Here is a 26,207-nt window from a genome sequence, read left to right on the forward strand (position 1 = left end):
CAAAGCTGCCTGTTCTGATTCGTTGTTCTTGACCTTCTCAAATAGCTTTCGATGATCAGCTCTTAGAAGTTCCTCATCAATTGTCATCAAGTCTGTTTTAGTTTTAAGGGTAGTCTTAGGGCCTGAGATTTCTGGCAAAATCTTAGCAAATTTTTCTGCATGTTTGTCTTGGGCTGATTCCAATTGACATAGCTGGTCTACTTGGTTGGAGGCCTGTGCTATCATTTCCATGTATCCTTTGCCTGATGCCATCTTAGAGCTTTAAGGCTTCATTACCGTCCCTCCAGTCTGTGTCTACCCTATCCCACCAAGGCAGGCCAGATGGGGGCCCCTTGGTGCTCAAGTGTAGGCCTCCTTCTCAGGGTTTGTTAATTAGAGAAACATCCTCTGTGTATGGGGGGGGGGGTCATTTTTCACCTGTGCCATTATACATTATTGGAGGATGCCTACTGCTGGCTATGGTCCATCTGTCTCTATTACAGCATGAAGCTGCCCCCTCCCATCGTCTTCTCCATGGGGTTGGTAAAATTAGAGTCAACAGGGGCCTAAAGCATCACCCTTCACACCACATAATAAGATTCTTCAGGGTGGGCTATAGAATCTGGTCCTCTTCCCTCAGCACCTTTGAAGGACTGGGCTATTCTAAGGCCCAGCGGTGCCAGGGGACAACACCTGAAACCTTCGTGGGTTACCTGTTCCGGCGTACAAATCACAGAGACACGGGACACTTCCTTCGGCGTCAAAGATCAGAGTTTATTTACTGCAGGGATACAGAGATCGCAAGAAGTACACAATGTGTAGGTTCTGAGAGACTGCTTCGAATTGCAACAGTGGATCGCTCCTTTTATACATATTTTCGTCATAGCACAACATGGCAAACAAAAGATTACAACTCAGTTCCCATAGTAAACTTCAAAAAGGGTTGCTTTCATGTTTTCAGGAGCCCGGAACATAATTACAGTAACATCGCCGGTTCCCAACTGTAAAAGTACGTTATCCCACCATTAAGTACATTCCATTCTGGCTGTAAACGAGTTAAGAAAAGAGACAGAAACAGGTGCAAGGAAGACAAAGATAGACAACAAATTGAAAAAGAGTGTAGGGGGCAATATCGGAAGCATGATTGCAGGATCAAAGGATTCGTGCCTAATGCATGCACGACTAAAACAATAGACCGGCACGGCAAGATGAGCCTCGAGCGAAGCCATCTGCCTTTGCAGTGTCATCCCCCTCATCATAAAGACACCCTCAAAGGAACACGTGTCTTCCGCAAGAGCTTGGGAATCCCAGGGTCACGAAGCGGACAGTGTCCGTTCGCTGACTACTTGAGGGCAAGAAACAAAATGGATGCCGTATCTAAAATGGAACCCGTGGGTTCAGATGGAGAAACCCACGAATAAGACGAACGGTGCAAAGTAGTGTAGCCAAAACGCGTACACCCACTAAACTCGTCATTTGCGGTTCATAGATACCAAACTCGTCCATATTCGAACAAGTCAAAAACGTCATTACGATTCTCACAGAACCTCAGACGCTCCTTTTGCCCTCATGTAGGCAAGCACTAGTCGATATCAGAATCGATCTCGATATTCATCAGATCGTTCAGAAGTTGCTGCAACATTATTCTATCCATCAATGTTTCTTTGGTAACAGATGGCCGTCTTATACACGTTGTAGCACAGAGGCCACAGAAGGCAGGACCACACTGCACGCAAAGACAACACGTGAACATAAACGTCACAACAACCCCGATGATCATCAGAATCTTCCAACCCCAAGTCGACATCAGGGCCCAAAACCATGCTAGTAGCGTCCAATCACCTACGTCCACGTGTATGGACTCGGAGATCTTATGCAACTTCGAGATGGCTTGATATACAGTTGGAGCGTTATCAGGAATGAAAATACAGCAGCTCGAATGGATCACCTTGCACACACCACCTCTATCTGCAAGAACAATGTCTAGAACCATACGGTTCTGCAACGTCATAAGTCTATCCGCCTGAAGCTCTGCTGTAAGATTACCAAGAGCACTTGCAGTTATGTTAGCAGTCGATTCTACCACACAAGTCAACTGTCTCAGGTTCCTACTATTAACCATAGGTCCCCAAAACGGCAGGAAACCCTTAAAGAAATCTCCTGCTTCTTGACCGGCAGTGTCTTCTTTGCTAATAACACCTCTCACAATTCTAGTCTTGTGATAGTCCGAGACAACTGTAAAAGTCGGTGGCAAAAGATACGCAATATAACAGGTGCCCGAGAAGTCACGGGGCAACCACGTATATGCGCGATCATAACATACAAAATAGGTACCCTTGGCAGTCAGGAAAACAGGGGAAGAGAGCATTGGTAAAACATACGTTTCAGTACAAGCACTCTTCCCAAGCTGAGCTCTTGGATTTCGACCAAGACCTTGCAAGCAGAAATTACCGAGGTGGGGTACGATCCAGATCGGAGACGAGCTCTTAAGCTGTCTATCACCCACTGACATGCTATACTCAGCCTCACTCAGATCCTTGTATGCTCGCACCTCTTCCTCCGGAATCAGCGATGCATCAAAAATATCTCTATCTAAGTCAGCAATCGCTATTGCCAAAGTCTTGTGGTACGGGCCAGGACCAAGATCTACAGAGCGTGCCTCTCGATGGGGGTAGGAATCTAGTGCACTACGGAACATGGTTTGGAATGCTCGAGCTGACCCCTGGGAACTGTAAGGAAGAACCAAATACGGAATACCCCTATCCATGGTATGTGGCATTAACCCACACACCCAACAGTTAGTAGTATTCATCACCAACTGATGCTGATGTAGGAGCTGGACAAAGGAGTTGTTCATGAATTCCGCACGTCTAACCTGTTCATGTTGGGGCAGAGGATGAAAGGAATGTGGAGATACAGTGGGAATAGAATTCAGCTCAGGAGAAGAAGAAGTAGGTGAAGTGGAAGGCAATAATGACTGTATTCCAAAATACACTCCACCCACCAGTAGCACAGAAACAGCCAGAAACAGCAAGAATACCTGAAACAGAAAACATTTCGTTCGTACAACCTTATGCAATTTTGATCTTTGTGCCGACTTCCTCTCTACTTCCGACAGCTTAGAGAACTCCATCCTCTAAAAACCGTCCGTAACGTTCTTGACGCACTTCGTTCTGAGTAGCGATTATCAATTCCCAGGAGTTCCTAGGAATCGACAAAATTAACCGACCTAGTGTCAGGAACCTGCTAAACAGAAGGAAGTACCTGCACGGCCCTACGGTCAACCCGGATGAAAGGTTTTCCTAAACAAACAGTCAATTTAATACAAGTCTCCTAGCAGTACAAAAAGAGGAATACACGTGAAAAAGAACTCAAAAAATCAATAAAAGATGCAATTGTTCATAATGTTCGTAGCAACAGTAAGGGGGTAGTATGATTTCAAAACAAAAAACAAAAAGGGATTTTTTTATTAGTCTTTGTCACGTGAACGAAGAAAATATCGACTTCTTCCAGGTCGAGTTTGCTCTTCAAATAATTGTTCAGATTGCGAAACAGTGTTCAATCGATCAGATGACAGTTCAGACCTTGAATTCTCCAATGCTGATGATTCAACAGATGTATCTGGCTGTGCTGAATTACTTCCTACAGGTTGAGCATCACTGAACGGCACAAATCGTAGAGGGGTCTCGGTTTCGGTTGCTGCAATACCAGTTCTGACCCAGTTATCTGCTGGCAAAGGGATTGGAACTTTCTTGGTGTGGGTGGCATGCACCCAGTTCTTCCTGCCTTCCAACCGAACTGCAGTCCTTGTCGCCAGCAGAACTTGAAATGGTCCCACGAATCTTGGCTCGAGATTACGCTTTCTCCCAAAGTTGCGGGTGACTACCCAGTCACCCGGTTGGAGCCGATGTCCAGGACCCTCTGTCTGTGCCGGTAGAGCTTCAAAGACCTGTTGATGAATTAACCTCAATTTAGCAGTCAGATCATAGAGATAATCAATCAACATTGGATATTCGAGACTATCAAATGCCTTAGGCCTCGGAACTCCCCAAATGTTCGCAGGACGGCCGAACACAATCTCATATGGGCTAAGCCCTACTCGAGAGTGCACAGTCGCCCTGGTCGACAAGAGAGCTAGAGGCAGGGCATCGGGCCATGACAGACCAGGCGTCGCTTGAATCTTAGCAAGTTTCAGTTTCAGAGTGCCACTGTACCCTTCCACTAAACCTGCTGACTGGGGATGATTGGCGCTATGGAACTTCTGCCGTATTCCAAGGCCCTTACACACACTCTTCATCACACTCCCCACAAACTCACTTCCGTTATCCGACCATACGATCCGTGGCATTCCATACAGAGGAAAGTATTCCTTCAGTAGGACTTTCGCTGTGGACAGGGCAGTATTATCTTTAAGAGGATAGGCCTCAATCCATCTGGAGAACGTGCAAACCACAACCAAAACATATTTCAGGTTATTGCATCTCTCCATATGGATGAAGTCCAATTGGATAACCTCAAAGGGACATGTAGGAGGAGCAAAATGACCAGGTGGAGTGGGGTGCCCTTGCCAGGATTATACATCATACATACCATACAATTCTTAACCACTCTCTCAGCACACCTAGCAATACCATCATTCTTCCATACAGGAGACAACAACTTACATATACCTTTTGCGCTAATATGTGACAAACCGTGAGCCATAGTCACAACGGCTAGCTCATATGCATCCGGTAACATCCACCTCTGACATTCTGACAAATCAACCCAACATCCATACGCGTCTAACTTTCCCGTGCTTTCTTTCCACTTAGTCTTTTCAATCTCGGTAGCCTCATTCTGAATCGCTTTCACGCTTTTCAACAGTGTCTTCACACATACCAGTCTCCGCCGGCCACCTCACTGAACTCGTAACGTACATTCGAGTTGCAAGATTCTTAGCCATTTCCTTAGCAATCTCATCCGCAAACGCGTTACCACGACCAACATCATCCGTAACTTTTCGGTGCGCGCTGCATTTAATGATTGCCACCTGCTTAGGCAATGTAAGTGCATCCAAAAGATCGTTCACGAGCTGTCCGTGTTGGATCTTCGTGCCATGCGATGTCATAAATCCTCTTTCTCTCCACAATCGACCAAAGCTATGTGCAACGCCAAATGCATATTGACTATCTGTAAACACATTCACTCGCTTTCCTTTAGACAAAACACACGCTCTCGTCAACGCAATCAATTCTGCCGCTTGCGCTGAAATCTGACTCAATCTCGCAGTTTCCACAACCGTACTCAACGTCACTACAGCATACGCAGTTGTCACATCACCATTCGGCAACTTAAAACATGAACCATCAACATACAGAGTACCATCGGGATCTACCAATGGAGTGTTTTTTAGGTCAACACGACCCTTCGTTTCTTCTTCAGTTCTTAGATAACAATCATGTGGTGGTACATTATCTGATTCCATATTAGTCGGCAACAATGTCGCCGGATTCAGCACATTACAACGCTTTATTTGTATATGACTTGCCAAAAGTGTCAACTCATAACCGGACAACCTTGCGCTCGTCAAGTGTTGAGTTTTAGTTCGATTCAAGAGAGTGTCAACTGCATGCGGAACCATCACCGTAAGCATATTATCCATGACCAGTCCTGCAGATTGCCGGATGGACACCGCAGCTGCCGCTGTCGCTCTTAGACAACTCGGCAATGCTCTAGCTACTGGGTCCAAGGTCGAGGAAAAATATGCACATGGACGCTGCTTACCGCCAAATTGTTGCGTCGAAACACTCAACGCACAACCCTCTCTCTCGTGAACGTATAGTGTAAACGGCTTACTGTAATCAGGAGTGCCTAACACAGGAGCTGAACACAACGCATCACGCAATTCAGAAAAACTTTTCTGACATTCTTCAGTCCATGGCAAAGGAGTCGGAACATCCTTGCACGTGAGGGCTAACAATGGCTTCGCTAGCAATGAAAAATTCGGAATCCATTGCCTGCAGTATGACGTGATACCTAGAAAGGCACGCACATCTCTCTGAGTTGTTGGCACAGTCATTCAAGCAATCGCTGCAATTCTTTCTGGGGTCAACCTTCTTCCCTCCTTTGACAATAAGTGACCTAGATAGGTTACTTGACAACAATATTGTAGCTTAGAAGGTGACACCTTGTGGTGTAAGTCACATAGATGCTGTAACAACGATACTGTAGCAGTTTTGCAAATCTGCTTAGTGTCAGCAGCCACTAACAGATCATCAACGTACTGAATCAAGGCCGCACCAGCCGGTAACACAAACGTGTCAAGTTGACTCTTAAGGGCTTGGCTATAGATCGATGGACTCTCACAGTAGCCCTGAGGAGCGCGTTTAAACCTGAAGCTGCGACCTCCTAATGAGAAGCCGAATAGATCTCTGCTTTCCTCAGCAATCGGAATGCTAAAGAAAGCATTCTTCAGATCGATTACCGAGAACCAAGAGGCAGAGGCTGGAATCAGAGTCAACAAAGCTGTAATGTCAAGCACCACAGGAAATTGTGGAATCACAATTTTATTTACCTCTCTCAAATCAATGACAAAACGGTACACAGGAGGCTTTGATGGATCAGTTCGTTTCAAAATAGGTAACACAGGACTATTACAAACATTTCCCTGAGTTTCCTCAATAACATCCTTCTTGATCAAATCATAAATGATCGCTAATAGCGCTCGTTCACCATCAAGGGAGATACAATACTGGGGGATACGTGGTAAACGCACGTTCGATTTCAATTGGACAACATAAGGTGATATGTCCAGCAGGCCCACGTCATTGGGACCTGTTGCCCACAAAGACTCGGGAAGAGAACTCAATTTCGGTGGGAGCTTATCAGTTGACAAGTACATAGGAGAGATCACTCTCTGACCCAATGTAAGCTCCACTCCCGCAGGAGAACAATACAGAGTCGCATATAACCGCTTCAACAAATCCGGGCCCAAAAGATTCTCACCACAACCAGTAGTTAAAATCAAAGGAGCTTCTAGCTCACGCGGCCCAATTGTAAGGGGCAAAGGGCTAGAAACCGGATTGCTAACGGGGGCGCCAGAGAATCCAACGGAAACATTCGTTAAGCAAGACAAAGGTGCGCCAGGGAGTTTCGAATGCATGATGGAACTTTTCGCTGCACCAGTGTCCAACAGAAAAGGCTCAACTATGCCCGATGTGGCAACTGCGACGTAAGGCCCTCTCTGATCAACCGGAACTGATACTACTCCCTCTCTTTGTCTATGGCTGTCCTAGTAATTACCGTCAGCATCAATGTCATGCTCGACGTAATAGTCGTCCACATGATACTGTGCAGATCTACCAGACGATGAATCGCGCCGATCAAAGCAATTGTTCGAGTCTGATGAAGTAGTAGAACGCTCATTCTGAATTCGAGTGACACCGCGACCTCTACCGCGAGATGCCTGTTGAGGACCACTATGACCTCCTCGAGCCGAAACACCATTATTTCGGTCACGTAAAACCGGACAATTAAACTTCAAATGGCCCTCACCCCTACAATATGCGCATTGATTGTACCCAAGCATAGATCTCGGTGTAGAAGAGTCAGTACGCGACTGCGTCCTAGAAGACTGTGATTGTGATCGATTTTGCTGTTGTGAGTCATTTTGATTAGAGCGCGGAGGATACGCTTGCTGCATTAAAACCTTAGTTTTAAGATCCTTCGTTTTCTTATCTGCACGATCACTTTCTTCCTTTTCTCTATTTTCGTAATATTGAGCCGTGGCTAATATTTGAGCAGTGGTAGAAACAGCCCACGAACTTTCGGAATTTTTCAATTTGTTGCTTAGCTCAGGCAACAAATTCGACACAAATTTATCAACAAACAGTCGCTGACCTCCCTCAGTACTCATATCCTGACCACTATGATCGATAAATGCCTCCTCAAATCTGGTAAAGAAATCAGAGACACTCTCGTCCTTCTTTTGCTTGCACGCAGACAATTTATCCCAGTTAACTCTCATTGCTGGCATAAGTGTCTTCATAAGTGTAATAATTCTTTGGGGGAGATCCGTAATGATCTGTTCAGGTTTAGCCCCACCAACTTGTCGTCCGTCAGCCGCCGCAAGAGCAGCCCAATCACCACATAACTCAGCTACGTGATTCTCTTGACGGATTTTTGCCCAAATTGGTTGAGGTACTACGTTACCGAACAACATGTCAATATCGGCAAGGTTCATAATAGTAGCATCCACAAGTTGGGATAACTCCTTATAATAACCTGCCGGATTTTTCCGGGGGTCAGGCAAAGATTGTTTCACCTGCAAAACTTCTGATCGCTTCCATGGGAGATGTATCCAGACTCTCTGCAAGTGTGGTAAACTTGCAGGGTTAGCAGCAGGATTACCTGGCATCCACACTGGAGGAACTTCTCGCATGGGATACTGACCAGGTTGTGCTTCCCACTCCTCAGTGTCGTCATTAAACAATACTCGAGGATGCACTGTAGATCGAAAAGCTAACAGACGCTCTAAAGCACGCCGAACATTACCACCCACAATCATACCGTTCGAAAACTGATTCTGGAGTTCAGTCATTTCGGGCGGTACATTGTCTACCTCATCATTATCCCACTCCTCTCGTAAGGATTTACTCATTTCCTCAAACACGAATCTTTGTGTGGGCTCAATAAATTGAGTGAACGTATCGTAAACTATGCGCGGAGTGTACTTAGCAGGATGCCTAATCCATTTACGCGTCATTTTCACTAACGTCTCACTCTCCCTACCACCAGGAATTTGACTTCGTCTCTGAGAGACGTCAGAAACATCGGACCCAAGTATTGGTCCAAATGGAGAGTAAAGATTAGCAACAGCATTAAGTATGCGACTACGGACAGAAGGAGAAGAGGAGAGAAGTACAGGGGCAACGACATGAGGACTGAAGGTAGGAGCAGTAGGAGTAGACAAGATAGCAGAAGTAGCAGGAGCAATAGACTGAGAAGGTATAGGCAGTGGAGCAGTAGGAAGAAGGGCAGGTAAAGGAGCAGGGACAGCTTGAGGAACAGGAGGATTCGGAGGAACAGGACCAACGGCAGGCTGACCTGCAGCTGCCGGAACAACAGGTTGGGGGACAGGAGGAACCACAGGGGCTGTAGTATCCTGTGCATATGAAGGTGGCGATTTCAGTAGATAGGACAGCAAAGGGTCCTCTACCGCTTCTTCTCCCTTCTTATCAGAACTCGACGGTAAAACCGGATAACATTTATCCACCGCCATATGATGCAGTCTAGCAAAAACTTCCTTTTCCTTCTCGTCTTTGTCTCGCTGATACTGTTCTGCATTTTGCATCACCGTAATAATACCTTCCCTCTTATTCTTCTTAATCTGGTTGATTTCTTTCTGCTTGGCCTCTTTGCGCCATAACCGAAAGGAATCAAACATGGCCGGCCTAGCTTTCTTTTTAAACAATTTTGCTTCGAGATTGTCCAAAATTGCAGTTTCGAAACTACCATGGGGTGGCCAACTAAGGACACCATCATTTTTAGTGTAACGGATCCACTATTCATTATATACGATAGGACCCACTCCGTGTCGACTATAGAGCTCATAAATCGGAGTTCCAACTGGAGGTATCGGACATGAGTCCTCCAATCGGGAATCCGTACCGCAACATTTAAGGAAACCAAACAAAGTACTACGGCCAGGCATCGTGCACACTAACCGAGTTTACAAACTTCAAGGGTTATCGAATTACGATGTCCTCGCAAAAATGCAAGACCCTTGGTTTTTGGCAATTGCAATCGTCAAATAAAACCCAACAACTAAGAACCAACAACTAAGAACCACAAATGCAATGGAACCATGCAAACAACCAAGTTTCAACAACAACAACCAAGGATTCTGGGAGCGACCCACAAATACTTAACTGAGAACAATGGCGTCACCAGGAAGGCCCGTCTATCGTCTCGCCGTACAAAGGACTACGCCAGGCGCCAAAACAGGTCGACAGTCAGGGCATCAGTCCGTCGCAGCCATCAGGAGGCGGGAATCTTCGCGGGAAAAGTCTTCGGACCACTTATTTCGACAACAGGATCGATGAAGCGGGGTGCACCTTCCCTCGGAGATTTCACACGAAGTTCCTCACGATCGTCGGGCTTTGGACCGGTACCGCTGATGTCGCCCCATGTTGGGCGCCAACTGAAGGACTGGGCTATTCTAAGGCCCAGCGGTGCCAGGGGACAGCACCTGAAACCTTTGTGGGTTACCTGTTCCGGCGTACAAATCACAGAGACACGGGACACTTCCTTCGGCGTCAAAGATCAGAGTTTATTTACTGCAGGGATACAGAGATCGCAAGAAGTACACAATGTGTAGGTTCTGAGAGACTGCTTCGAATTGCAACAGTGGATCGCTCCTTTTATACATATTTTCGTCATAGCACAACATGGCGAACAAAAGGTTACAACTCAGTTCCCACAGTAAACTTCAAAAAGGGTTGCTTTCATGTTTTCAGGAGCCCGGAACATAATTACAGTAACATCGCCGGTTCCCAACTGTAAAAGTACGTTATCCCACCATTAAGTACATTCCATTCTGGCTGTAAACGAGTTAAGAAAAGAGACAGAAACAGGTGCAAGGAAGACAAAGATAGACAACAGATTGAAAAAGAGTGTAGGGGGCAATATCGGAAGCATGATTGCATGATCAAAGGATTCGTGCCTAATGCATGCACGACTAAAACAATAGACCGGCACGGCAAGATGAGCCTCGAGCGAAGCCATCTGCCTTTGCAGTGTCATCCCCCTCATCATAAAGACACCCTCAAAGGAACACGTGTCTTCCGCAAGAGCTTGGGAATCCCAGGGTCACGAAGCGGACAGTGTCCGTTCGCTGACTACTTGAGGGCAAGAAACAAAATGGATGCCGTATCTAAAATGGAACCCGTGGGTTCAGATGGAGAAACCCACGAATAAGACGAACGGTGCAAAGTAGTGTAGCCAAAACGCGTGCACCCACTAAACTCGTCATTTGCGGTTCATAGATACCAAACTCGTCCATATTCGAACAAGTCAAAAACGTCATTACGATTCTCACAGAACCTCACCTTGCAAGGCTATAGCCCACCCAAAGGGCTGCTTACCATGCCCAGTGCTGTTCAAGGAAGAACATGGCTATGGCCAAGGGTAGAAGCATATCTCTGCACAGTCCTAGGTGTTGATTTCATGCCAGAATTAGGACCGAGCCTAGCCGCCAAGCCAGTCTGCAGGAGTAGCCTTAATTGGGCCTGCTATCCCCAACAGGGCACTGCAACCATGGTCATCTCACCTCTTCAGGTCCAGTACATGCAAAGCTTCTTACTTCTACCCTTCGCAGCCCCCAATAGAGCTCCTTATTTCAGGCATGTCCCCAGGTCTTTAACCTCTTCGCCGCTAATGACAAGGGTAACTCGTCATGGACTTTCCATTGATTTCAATGGAAATTACATAAAAGAAGGAAAATAGCCTTAGCAGTAAAGGGGTTAACAACCTGAGAATGATCTGGGAGGGTGCAATGTTTTCCTCTCCTGCTACTCCTAGCCTGCTCAGTCACTATAAGAGGCTCCAGGGACTCTGTCTCTGTCTGGGCCAGCCCAGGCCACCCAGGAAGGATTCACATTTAGGCCCTGTACTGCCCGGGATATGTAGCAGGCAGCCAGGTCCTCCTCTTCGGTCCTCACAGCCATGGAATTTTAGTCGCCCTCACAATGCTAGTCATCTGGAGAGTTATTTGAGGGCTGTCTTATGCCTGTGAAACCTGTATTTCACAATGAACCATGAAATATTTTCCTTATTTTGTGGTTCCCTGTGCAAAATATGGGTTTTTATACCACTGTACTTTGTGCAATAAAATCACATAGATAGATATGGCAACACAACCAGTTATAAACAAGGATAGAGATACAGCATAGTGTAAAAGGTAGAGACATGTAGATAGGTTATAGAATATTGGTTAACTAGATAAATTAGAAACCAATACAGATGTCCCTTCCTGTTTCTTCCTTGTCCCTCCCTGTTGTTAGCTCTCCCTTACCTTCTTTGTCTCTGTCTTTCTGTCTCTGTAGGCACCAAATGGTTGGGACAAGAAAATGCCAACTTTCTATAAGTGGCATTGTAAGAATGGTAACTTAAAATCTGACTTTACCATTAAAGAGGGATTTAAATTACAATTCTTTAGACACCAAACTTGAGATTCCTACTTGCTCCGAATTGAAAGTTATCAGTTATTAAGTGTAATAAGGAAACCCAATGTTATCCTTTTGGAAAGGTACGCCTTGCAGTACAGAAAAAATAATTTACGAGTGTTTCACCACCAGGACAGGTCAAACTTAACATATCCAACTTTTTAATTGTACTACACACTGCCCTCTGGGCTTTTTAGGACCATCCCTAAGGGTCATTTATATTTCTAAAAAGGAAGGTTTAGGCCTGACAAAAGGTTTAAACCTGCCCTCACAGGTTGCAAAGGCAGACCCGAGACATGTTTAAAAATGCTTCTTAAGTGGGTGGCACAATCAATGCTGCAGGCCCACCAGAAGCATTTAATTTGTATGTCTGGGTACATGTAGTATCACTTTACTAGGGACTTAAAAATAAATTAATGATGCTACTTGGGTATAAGCCAATTTGACCATGTTTAAAGAAGAGATCGCAAGCAGTCCTGAAAACCAACAGAAACGGGTTCAGAAAACAGGAGAGTCAAAGCAAATGGTTTGACCCTGTAGAAAAGACCAGGGGGCAGATTTACAAGTCCCTTGCTCCACTTTGCGTCACTTTTCCCATGTTAAAAGTGACGCAAAAGTGGGGCAAGCGGCTTGTAAATCTGCCCCCAAGTCTATAATGACCCCCCTCAAACCAAAAGCAAGGGTAGATTCATCAATACCATTATGGGCTTCCCTGCTTAGGTGATAGAGCATGGCTGAAGGCACCATGTGGAACCCTTCTCCTTACTTGTCGACATCATCATTGCAGCACCTAACTTAACTTGCTCACGGATGCATCCCAGTATCCAGACATTGCCACCATGGGGAACAAAGTGATGTGACCCTTTCTAGCTCTTGGATCTTCTGTACCCAACCCAAGATAATACCTGCCAATAAGGACAGCAAGCCCAACAGAGGCCACTGACAGCTGTCAGTGTCAAGAGCCAGTCCCCAAATCATCAAGGTTTTTCTGACCTTTGAGGTTTCTCAGAGTGGAAGTGACAGACCAGGGTGCTAGGCACCCTTTTTCCACTCTCCTTCCCTCCAATTCATGGGTGGTATCCTGAGACTGGGTTTTCAGCCCAAGATCTCTACCCTGAGGGGGACAGGGGTGAGCCCTCCCTCACCCTGCCCCTCCATCTGTGCACCTGTACCTTCCCCTTGATAGTGGTACCCCCAGAGAACTGATCTGTCCTGGTGTCCTAGGAGGTTGTACCTCTCAGCTGTCGTGACATCAGGGGCAACCCATTCCCCAGCATGTATTCTATGAGCATCGGGGAACTAACTCTGACCCTCCTCTAGGTCACCTTCCTACCCCACCCGATCCCACCGTAGTCATACCAGGGTCATGGGGTGGAAAAAGTCCTGCCCCTGCACTGGGGTTACCCTCCACACCTGGCTGGTGTACTATTGCACTACCAAAGTCTAGCTATCCCTGGTCTCCCTCAAAGTAGTAACTGTCATCCCATTCACCTTGTGTAAAAGTGATGACTTTCACCTCAGAGATCAAAAACTGTCCCTGTGAGCCTATCGCTCAGCTAAGGGAGATCATGGCATGGTTTATGACCTGCCCCTGTGGACTACTTACCCCTAAGTCCACATTTACCACCCCAGTAGTGTTTTCACCAGTGGGTGGCTTCTTTGGACAGAGTCCATCTGCTTGTGTCCTAACTTGGAACAATCAAGTCATTGGGGTTAGAAATGGCAAGCCCTGAGCCACCGTCCACCAGAACCTCCTCCCTGTTTCTCAGAAGGTGCATGGGAACCCTTGCCTTCCCCTTACTCGTTGTTCGGTGAGCCATTAATGTTTCTAAGTTCAGGTTTAAAAGCTATCATGTTTAATAAATGTCTATATATTCAGTGATATTATCTTCTGTACTAAGGTGAAACATTTCTGCATGTAAATAAATACATGTCTTTGAATTTTGAAGAGGCTGAATCATATTTCTACTTTGTTTGTTGCACAATAAACATGGCAAATGTTCTCATAGGTTGAGTCGCAAGGACACTTAGAGCCAAACCAGACCCTTGGCTCATCTTTGAATCGGCTCACGATATTCATTTGCTGGTGTGCGCACCTCTATTTGCAACTTGGGCTTAGTACAAGAGGCTGTTACTCACTTGATAAAATGGTTTGTGAAATCTGAGGACTGGAAACATGTAGCCAAGGGAGTAGCCAGAAATTAAAATACTCCCCCACTTCGAACCAAAGCTTTTAGGCTTCAAGCAAACAAAGCAATTCATCACGATCCTCCCCAGACAAGCTCTCTTGTCTCTTCCATCTATCCATTCAGTCTTCCATTCACCTGCTGATATGCACAATTCCACCTTTACATTCTGTCATCGATTTATTCGTTCACATATCATTCAGTATTTCACTAATTCGTCCACTCCCCTAGCCATATTCAAACCTAAGCATTCACCTCCAAACTTATCCATCCATCCATCTATCCATCATCCACCCTTTAACTCATCTATCTCTACATCCTCCCTTTCATTAATCAATCCATGTAATTCATCAATCCATCCATTGTTTCACGTCGTCCATCCACCCTTTCACTCAATCCTTGCACTGCATTCACCCCTTCATCCTCCCTTCCACTCATTCATCCATCCATTCTTTCGCTAAGCCATCCAATGATCCATCAGTCCATTGATCCTTCCACCTAACCACTCATCCATCCATTTAGCCCTTCACTCATCTATCTACCCACTCAGTCATACTTCCATTCTTTCACTCATCCATACACTCTTCCATTCATCCACCCTCCCTTTCACTCATCCATTCTTTCACTCATCCACCCATCCACCTGCCCCTTCACTCATCCATCCATTTTGCTCTCATCCAGACTTTCACTCATCCAACCTTTCACTCATCCATAAATACTTCCACTCGTCTATCCATCCTTTCGCTCATCCAGCCACCCTTTCACTCCATCCAACCATCTACCCTTTCTCTCCATCCATCTGTTCATACCCCCTTTCACTCATACATCCATTCTTTCACTCATCCATCCTCTCATCCATCCATCCACATCCACTCTTTCACTCATCCATCCATTCTTTCAGTCTTCCATCCTTTAAGTCATTCATTCATCCATCTACCATCCATCCTTTCACTCACCCATCCATCTACCCTTTCACTCACACATCCATCCATCTATCTCTTCACTCACTAACTCCCTTTGGTCTGCCAAGTTGCAGACAGAAGAGGCCCATCAAAAACTCCACCCCGCTGTAGCTTCTAAAATTGGGGGTATCACGATGTCCCAGCATCCATCCTTTCACTCATCCAGTCATCCATCCATCTATCCTTTCATTCATCCATCTATCCATCCTTTCATTCCATTCATCTATCCACCTTTCACTCCACTCATCCATCCACCCTTTCACGCATCCATCCATTCAGCCTTTCATCCATTCACCCAGCCTCTTTCATTCATCCATCCATTCTTTCACTAATCCTTTTTTCCACACTTGTATCCATTCATCCACTCTTATATCCATCTCTTCACTCATTCAATCATCCACCCACCCTTTCGCTCACTCATTTAACCAACCACCCTCATTTCACGTTCTTTAAGAGCCTTTGTCTCCTGAGCTGCAGGCAGACGAGGCCCATCAAGAACTTCACCCCCACTTAAGCTGTTAAAGTGGGGGTTCACTATGCCCCTGCATGTAGCCCTGCCTAAATACACCGATTTGACAACTCTACTATCAAGACTCCTCACATCAGAGAAGAAGAATAGCGTACGTAGTGAAAATATGTTTAAAATAAGAGATCCCAGAGCAGGAATCACAAATTTTTGTGACCAATGTGTTGTACATGACCGTAGTAATGAGTTTCCAAGCAGAACTACCAGGCCAAGGTAGGACGGATAGGAGTGTAGCTTCGGGGGAGGGAGTGTATTCGGTGTGCCAAATGCATTCTTGGCTTAATATTTGAATCTGGGATTTGCTATGTCTGTGTTCGTTTTTCGCGCTGTTCTTATTTTGCTAAAAGTGTTTTACTTGTTCATTTTTTGGAGTTGAATTCTTAATGTATTTAGTGACTTGTTTATCGAAACAAAGTCTGGACCATTACAAGCGGTTTCCGGATGGGTGCAAATTTACTACTTTTTGGAATTCACAAACATTAGAAGTAGTAGGCATGTGAATGTGTGCCAACTTCATGTTTCAAGGCATTCTACTGGCAATCAAACACCCAAATGTTGATGGGAAGAATGCTTGAAAATAGTCTAAACAGTGGCAATTGCTCGGGGTAGCATTCCAAACCATCGTTTTGTGCCCACTCTGCCACTAGACACAGGCCCACCTAATGCAGATCAGTTCTGACCTTGTGGATGGAAAGAGTCCATCCTGAATTTTGGTCATCTCACCCCTCTACCCTGCATATCACTGCGTTGTGAAAGGTTGTTTCTATGTGAAAGGCTTGGGAGTCTGAGAGTTCTAGAGAACTCCCATGGGTGGGCATTTCAACTAGGGTCATACCTGATTCTCACACTAATAAGTTGTTATTGTGTGGCAGACTCATACCTTTGTATAATCTATGCTCTGAATGTCTAGTAGGGTTAGTTTATTGGCCATTTCATTGAGGTGAGTAAAGAAGCTGTTGATAGACTTCTCAGGCTTTTGTTTTCTCCATGATGGAAGAGGAACCATACATAGGATTTGTCTTGGGGGTGAAATGAGCGTTTAGTTCCACCACTGCAGAGGCATATCTAAAGTGTGGCCTTGCTTTGTAAAAGACCTGGGGCCATATTATCAAGCCCCAGTGATAATTATCGCTAAGCGCACTTAGCGCTAGGATAATTATCGCTGGGCAGCGTAGATTTTTATCACTGAGATAGCGTGCTATTAGCAACGCTTATTTCAGAAGTGATAAAAATCCTTGCGCTAACTGCCAAATGAGAGATTATCGCTGGAAAACCAACGATAATCTCTTGAAGTTTGACGTTAGCTTGATGATAGGGGCTCACAAACTTAGCCATGATATCCACCTTCCAAAGGATATCAAGGCTAAGTCAGGAAAATACCAGGTGTAAAAAAAGCAGCACTAACCGCGGTTAGCGCTGCTTTGTTAATCACTAACAGGGTTAGCGATATCCTTGATAAAAGGAGAAATGTCGCTTAACAACATTTCTCTTATTATTTTTCTCTGGAACGCCCCCTTTGCATCTCATTAGAGATGCAAGGGGAAACGTAGAGAAAAAGGGTGCTAACATGCGAATTTGCGTGTTAGCACCCTGTTGCTGATCAGGAGATAATTTTATCTCCTCTTTCTTGGCTTTTAAAGCCAAAAAAGCAGAGATAAATCCCTTGATAATATGCCCCCAAGAGTGTTTGCAGTGCAGGAGTAGTGTGTGCATCTTGCCATTGTATATGCCTGTGGTTTGGAAGTATATTGCTACTCTTTCTAGCCAGAGCTTTCGGGTAAACAACTGAGTAGACAGAGCCCCTTTGTATTTGACTGACTGCACTGAATGGTAGACATGGTGCATGCTGTGTAGTGTGTTATGAGATGGTATTACCTAGAATTTTCCAAGGTTTATTATTCTTTTTTACTCCAAAAGACGGCATGTCTCCATTCACATGGAATATGATAGTCTGCACTGAGGGAGTCAATCTGTCCTTACATTTACTTTTACGGCACATATGGATGGCTTGAGATGAAAGTGTAAAGGGATATGCGTTGTAAAATCCTGGGTGGTAAAGGTTATGCGTGGTAATGGTAGTCGCGTTGTAACGACTGTGTTGTTAGGGTAATGCATGGTAACGGTTGCATTGTAATGGCTGTTTAGTCTCAACCAGTGATGCAGGTTAGAACATTGAATAAAGCAGTCCAATTAATGTGATGATGTAGTGACAGCCATGTGCTTGATTACTCGAGAGCAGTAAGTGTAGGGCTATGTTAGGAGCTAGAGTGGAAGGCTGGTAGGTACCACCTGTGAATGGCAATAAGGAGCAATGCATTGCCACAGGGCTTGATCAGGCATGTGGGCAAGGATCTGGTAATGTGGACCAACTGGAACCCAACGTGTGAGGTTGTAGCAGCACCTCTGAGCTGGATGTGAGCAGGCAGGGCTGCCAGCAGGACAGCAGGTGACTTCTGCCAAGGTGCGTGGGTGCGTTTGGCTGATGTAGGGTAGCTCAGTGCTTCTGGAGCGTGCAGCAACTGGACCAGCCTCGTCGCCAGTGGCAGAGGCCTTGGAATGCACACACAGAGGCAGTAGGGTATGTCAGTGACCTCTGGGCTCTTCACTTCACACTTTCTAGTCACATTTTTTACTGTATGTGGTGCATACCTGTGGCATGAAAAGAGTGTTTCACATGTATGGAGTTATCATGTTTATCAACGAGAGGGAAGAGCCTGTATAGAGACAATCATATTGTGTCCACAATCTTAGGGGCCGATTCACAGAACTAATCTGAGATAAAATCCTAAACTTACGACTTTTGGTATTCACAGAAGGCATTTAGTAGTAGTAAAGTTAGGACTCCTAACTGTACTACTACTAAACTGAGACAAAATCCTAACTTTACGACTTTCGGCATTCACAAAAGGCATTTAGTAGTAGTAAAGTACTACTACTAAATGCCTTCTGTGAATACCAAAAGTAGTGAATTTAGGATTTTATCTCAGATTCGTTCTGTGAAACGGCCCCATAGAGTTCAAATGTGCACCTTCGTACACGCATTTGAAGTGCAGCGGAAATAGGGCATGATAGTGTTATACCCTCTACATACCCACTCACTATTCTTGCTTCTTGGCCTTTCCTACATGATGGAATAGCCCATCCTCTCTCTCACTTCTGCTCCCACCTACCACTAGGTCCACGGGTGCTGCTGCCTTCTTCAAGTACAACAAACGTACATTTTCAGATAAAAGACACTACAACTGCTCTGTAAATTACAGCACTAAGGAAATGCTTATTGGTGTAACTGTGTAACAGCCCTGAAGGATGAACTCGCAACAAATGTTCTAAGGATTACTAATATGGAAGGTGGGGGAGACCTAGTGTGGTTGTGTACGACACACGACCTCAGTGCAAGGGAATCTGGGGGGAGGTTATGGCAGAGCAAAAGGACATTGTGTTACTATGATATGAGAGGAAACGAAGGACAGTGCTCATTGTCAGAGGCAGTGCAGATGAGAGCATTAGAGCCTTACAATCCAGATTGTGAAACTGGCATTGGCGTGTAAAAAATAAATGTGACTATTTCACGAATATTAAGAACAAAATTAGTGAGTTGTTAAAAGAAACCGGAAACAAATAGTAGGCTGTATACAAAATACAGGCACATTTAAAACAAAATCTCTGAAGCCGGGTTCTGGACACCAATAGCGGCCCTTTAAAAAAAACATAATAGGGAATAAATGAATGACGTGGTTTTATTGAGGGCAACAGCTGCTCCAGCCCTGAACCCAAAACTAAGGTGGGGTGCAGGCGCGACCAACCTCGAGGATATCTTACAAGAGGGTGTTTTCGCCAGCAACAATTGTGCAAAAAAGTGCCAAAAGATGCATTTTGACTTATACTTTTTGAATATTTTGGCTCCAAGGCAAACCACTTTACTGGTAGCTGTGACAGGACTAATGAAAATATTTCCTTACTTTAGTGTCTGTCACAGTCTCCCAGAAAAAATGTTTCCATAGTGTATAGCTATTCCTGCGTCAACTTTTTACAACCCTTTTTGCTCAGACAAACTTCACCAGATGTTTTGTGGTAATTACTAAAAAACTCAGAAACTCGATTCGGGTGTAAACCCCCAATCTCCAAAAAATGCAAGGTGTTTATTTAAATGTCTAATGGCCATCACACAGTTTGGGAAGCAGCTTGCTGGTGGATCCTACTCAGCTAGCCACCTACCTGTCAGTCTCTGCTACTTTTTCATTTTTGTGACCGGCTACACTGTAGCTTAACTGAAAACTTTCAGGTTTGGCTGTGGAACCCACCCACCCTAAAGGTGGGACCACCAGCATGAAGCCCACATGCCCATGGGGAAAGTCCTTGGGCCTCATTCATGAAAAGTGACGCATTGCTGCGAGAAAAAAGTGATGCCTACATTTTTATTGCGCCTTCCTTGCGACACTAAATATGCGTCATATTTACAGTGTGACGTATCATGTCGCAAGGAGTTACAGATACGTCAGTATTTCTGATGTATCTGTAGGCGCAAAATTGACGCATTGCTGTAGTGTGTCACAAAAATGCTGCAACTCCAGCAATGGGTCATTACACATGGGCAAGTCCCATGTTAAATGTGCCTGTGTTAGTCTTACGCCTGCCATGAAGCAGGTGTAAGATATTGACCCATTTGTATCCTAGAAGTGTTGCAGTGAAATCTCATAGATATTTTACTGCGTCACTTCTAAGACCCTTTCTTGCATCGGAATGCTCACCCTGCATATATTATACCTGGCACAGGTATAATGTGGCGCAGGGGTTTACAAAGTGACGCATCTACCTAGAGGCGTCACTTTGTAAATATGACGCAACATGGCACATTTTTTACACCGTTGGTGCGTCACAAAAAGTGACACACTGGTGGCGTAAAAGTGATGCTAGGGCCCATAAATAAGGGCCCTTGTTCTTAGCGGACCCTCTAGCGCACAGCCCAGGTGCCCTGGTGGAAGTCCAGTGTGATTAGCGAGCCTGTCAGGCCCTGAGTGGGGTATCACAAGAAAAAGACACAACCCTCTTAAGAGCTTCCAGGAGGCAATTCATTTCAAGTAATTTATTTATGTCTTTATTTGTTTTTGTTTTTATATAGATTTAACTACGCTACACCAGATGTCATGGAGTTTTTTGCCCTTAACAATTTTCTTGTGCATATGTATAGCAGATCTACAGCATGCGTAGACTTTTCATATTTAAACTCTCTACTACATATCCATATGACCATTTATGTAAAGTTTAACATAAAATGACATAGATTGAAGAGATTCTGCATACATTTTACGTAGATGAACCCTCATTATTGGATCAGTGCACATGATGTCCAGTTACACTGTATATAACCATATCCGAATACGTATGGAACCATACCCGAATACATATATAACCATATTCGAATAGGTATATAATCATATCCGAATACTTGTGTAACCCTAACCCAATACGTGTGTAACCATATCCGAATACATATATAACCATATCTGAATACATATATAGAACCATATTCAAGTAGGTATATAACCATATCCGAATACTTGCGTAACCATATCCCAATATGTGTGTAACGATATTTTAATGCGTATGTAATCATATCTGTATACGTATATAACCATACTTGAATACATATATAACCATATTCGAATAGGTATATAACCATATCCGAATATGTATATAACCATATCCGAATACGTGTGTAACCATATCCGAATACAAATATAACCATATCCGAATACATATATAGCCATATCTGAATACATATGTAACCATATCTGAATATGTATGTAATCATATTTGGATATGTATTTAACCATACCCTAACACGTTTGTAAACATAACCATATCCACCGGTGTTGATGTTTTGTTTCTAATACAGGAGGATCTACTGCCTTTCCTCTGTGAATGAACAATATTTAAGGTACAATATAGGTAGAAGGTTTAAGACACAGTCACCTAAAAAGGTGCTTCCCTCTATCAGCATGCTACTACACGGTGGCATATCACCTGTGCACCAGTGCACTACCTGTGTAGCTCTGTGCTGTATTTTTGTCTTCTGAGTTTGTATCTTGTCTGTTCTGAAGAAAAATAAAAAGTGAGCAGTTACTTTCGCTGTTTTGAAGAAAAATAAAGAGTGAGCAGTTACTTTTGACTGCTACTTCAAATGTTTAGGGGAACAAATGGGGTGCGAGGTGCCCAGGCAGTTTGTAACTCTGCAATAGGTTTTGCCTTTAAGGAACGCCCTGTGGCCATGGAGTGGAATTGCCTGTGAGAACATGCAGGCATATTGCTGCAGGATTAGATTTCACGGCATCTTTTGATCTTAGATTGCTCCTGGTTGTCTCTCTTGGTGCATGCTCAATTCTGGAACTTGCTGTAGGCGGGTGCTCCATGCAGCCATGGGTTCAATGTGCATGCCTCATGGTCACACCTATTGTGACATTGTTTAAGTGTCGAACCTTCAAGGAACATCTTGGAGTCAGTGGTGGTTTGGCTGTTCTCCTGAGGCTGGCATATGGAGCCATATCTATATATATAAAAACGAAAGTATGTCTGTCTGTCTGTTTGTCATTTATGCATTACTACACCATCCAACTTTGGGAAGTTGTTGAGTACACTCCCGCAAAGGTTTCTGTCAAATTTTTTTTTTTTTAAATCCCCCCCCCCCAGGGCCCTCATAATCTTTCGAATACTAAAATAGACAGCGAATTTGCGAGCATCGTCGACAGTTATGACCCCCAAACGGAAATCGATTGGTCAATCTACATCAGAAGCATGAAAGAAAAAGGCATTACGAGCTTCAGAAACAGACGAGCAACGGGAAGCAATATTAGAAGCTGTTCGAATATAAACTGCTCAAGCCCGTAATTCTCAAACGAACAAGCAACCAGAATCAAGATTGGAAGCCAATCGGGGACGCACTGCTCAAGCCACACTTAGAAATGTTTTCAAAAATAAAATGAATAAGTTTCAATAACAATGACACAATGTAAATTTAATGTTATCATAACGAGTGTCTTTATATTTCCTTTCTTCTGAGATTGCAGTAACGCGCGACGGGTAAGCTAGTATCCAATAAACCGCTGCGGGGGTTCATTTTGCACACGCACCTACCTGCTGACACAGCGCAGGGGCATGGGCTCCTGGAGCTGCAACGAGCGCCGTGAGGGGAACGGCTTAAAACCTTTGGCAGACCGGGAGCGCCGGGAGACTCCCGACTACAGTTCCCAGCAGCCCCGGGGGCATCGCGCCTCCCACACGCCACCAGAGCGCCCGGAGAGAAGCCCGGGACAAGGGCGGGGCCATCTGTGGCCATCCGGGAACAACCAGGGACGGGACGGGCCACCCCCTGACATCATGGGTAAGAGAAAATTACTAACATCCCTAATAGGGGGGGCTAAAGCCAAAGTCCCTAGAAATACCTCTAGCATCATTAACTACCTAACCACTGCAGTAGGGGAACTGTCTAACCAGATTGCTGATACAGAACGGGAACTTGGACTAGAAGGAGGCCAGGGGGATACAGTGGGCGAACTCGCTCCCCCTACTAACTGCATCCCTCTGGAACCAAGGGTTAATATAGATATTTGCAAACCTCTAACGGCACAGGACCCGATCAATCTACCATTCCCGGAGTTGACAGAAACTGTTATTATTCCCCCTGACATTGTTAATAATGAGACCAACCCTAAGGAGAGAAGACCTACTATATCATTAAAGAATCGTGGGAAGAGACAACATAAAAATGCAAAACTAACCAGCAATACTACCAACACAGAAGGACTGCTGCTTACTAGTGACCTACAGGGGCACCTAAGAGTATTAATCGAAAACATTTTCACCGAGAAACTCGAATCCACCTTAATCCGAATCTCTACTGACATAGTTGAAACCCTCAAAGATTGTGTAAACGGACTAATGGAGAAATGTGACCGCATTAATGAATTTTTACATATTCACGATCATTCACTTAGTAAACAACCTGATGCACCTGTATTTGCCCCACAAGCAATTCCACCCATGATATTGGAAGCCAGGGAAACTAAAGGTCCATCTACTTGCCTGAGAATTCTAGACACTGAGAGACCCACCATCTCCCCGTCTACTGAACAAGGGGAAAATGTGTCTAGGACACTCCTAAGTGGATCGGGGACACAAGGCAAGTTAGCTGAGACTAGGCAAGAACTACACACCAGGAACACGGGGGGAGGACAATCTGCCTCAGTGCCGCCAGTTAATCTCCCCCCATAGTGAACTTTAATAGTCCCAATGTGTCTAGTCGCCTTTTTTGGGATGACTCAAACTTAGACCCAAATGATGTGAGCATCCGTGCAATGCCCCTGGGCTTTTTTTACCCGCAGGCGACCCGGCCTTTCGGGGGGGGGCGGACCAGGCATACAGGAAATAAGGAACACCAAGGTGGGAGAATTATAAATCATGACACTCATGCGCATCCATGGGTTACCCAGAAATCCTGGGGACGGGTGCCGGTCAGGAATAGATACACGTACGAGCCCAGAGAGAACTTAGGGGCATATTATCAAGGGGGTTTATCTCCGCTTTTTTGGCTTTAAAAGCCAAGAAAGCGGAGATAACATTATCTCCCTATTACCTAGCTGCCGCTAACACCAGTTAGCGACAGCTAGCAGGAGATGGCGACCATCTTGGGCCCCACTTTGCATGTCAGTGATATTTATCACTAATGAGATGCAAAGTGGGCGTGCCAAGATGTTAGAGACTGAAAGCAGTCGCTAACATCGCTATCTCCTATTACCAACTTTTGGAGATATTCGCACTAAGCAGGAATATCTCCAAAAGCTAACACCTGCCCTGAGCAGTTCTTAGCCATGTTATCCAATGGGAGGTGGATAACATGGCTAAGAGCATTACCTTGCTAATGCATGAATATCGCTGACTTTTCAGCGATATTCATGCTTTGCGGCGATTTTTACCGCATTTGCGTTAAACCTTGGTAATACCAAGGTTTATTTGCGGTAAAAATCGCCGCAGCGCTGCGGTAAATTTTTGTCTCTAACCTGGTAATATGCCCCTTAGTCCTTTCTAACAGATTTACTCCTTTAGTTAATTTAGAGGAAGTAGATTGACTAAATTGTGAAACCTCCCTGGGGGCTAGTCCTGGCGAAAACAGTTAGTATGCCTATAGAACCTGCCACGCTCCCAGAATCCAGAGTCAGCACATTGACACCTACAAGGCATTGTATAAAACTGATGACCTGGAATATTGCAGGGTTGCGTTCGAAAATGGATGATCCAGCATGGTTAAACATGGTAAAAGAATACAACATTATAGCTCTCCAAGAGACCTGGGCCAGGGACAAGGGGGCATATTATCAAGGGGGTTTATCTCTGCTTTTTTGGCTTTAAAAGCCAAGAAAGCGGAGATAAAATTATCTCCCTATTACGTAGCTGTCGCTAACACCAGTTAGCGACAGCTAGTAGGAGATAGCGACCATCTTGGGCCCCGCTTTGCATGTCAGTGATATTTATCACTAATGACATGCAAAGTGGGCGTGCCAAGATGTTAGCGACTGAAAACAGTCGCTAACATCGCTATCTCCTATTACCAACTTTTGGAGATATTTGCGCTAAGCGCGAATATCTCCAAAAGCTAACACCTGCCCTGAGCAGTTCTTAGCCATGTTATCCAATGGGAGGTGGATAACATGGCTAAGAGCATTAGCTCGGTAATGCATGAATATCGCGGACTTTTCAGCGATATTCATGCTTTGCGGCAATTTTTATCGCATTTGCGTTAAACCTTGGTAATACCAAGGTTTATTTGCGGTAAAAATCGCCGCAGCTCAGCGGTACATTTTTGTCTCTAACCAAGCAATAGCGATAATTATCGCTATTGCTTGGTAATATGCCCCAAGGTTTTTTGGCTTGATGGATATACATCCTTTTTTGTCCCAGCCAAAAGATCACCAATGGGGAGAGATAAAGGTGGTCTTATGTTCCTAGTCTCAGTTAATATTGTGGGCAGAGTAAAGGAACTTGACAACTCATCAAATAACTTTATGCTGTTAGAAATTTTGCTACCAGATCATAATAAGTTGGTTCTTATAAATTGTTACAATTCTATGCAAGGGGGGCCTCAAAATTTTAATCTTTATTCTTTGTTAGAATTCCTACCCGATTATAAGCATAAACAATCCACTTTTGTTCAGTTCATCATGATGGGGGACTGTAATGTTCATTTGTGTGCTTTTAATTGCCAGTACAAGGATTATGATGGCCCTGAACTTACTACTCCACAACACTTTGAACATAGTGCCAAGGGTGAGGCTATGGAAGAACTCCTGTCATCTAA

The sequence above is a fragment of the Lissotriton vulgaris genome, chromosome 4_1 (assembly GCF_964263255.1).
Source record: "Lissotriton vulgaris chromosome 4_1, aLisVul1.2, whole genome shotgun sequence".
Classification (NCBI taxonomy): Eukaryota; Metazoa; Chordata; class Amphibia; order Caudata; family Salamandridae; genus Lissotriton; species Lissotriton vulgaris.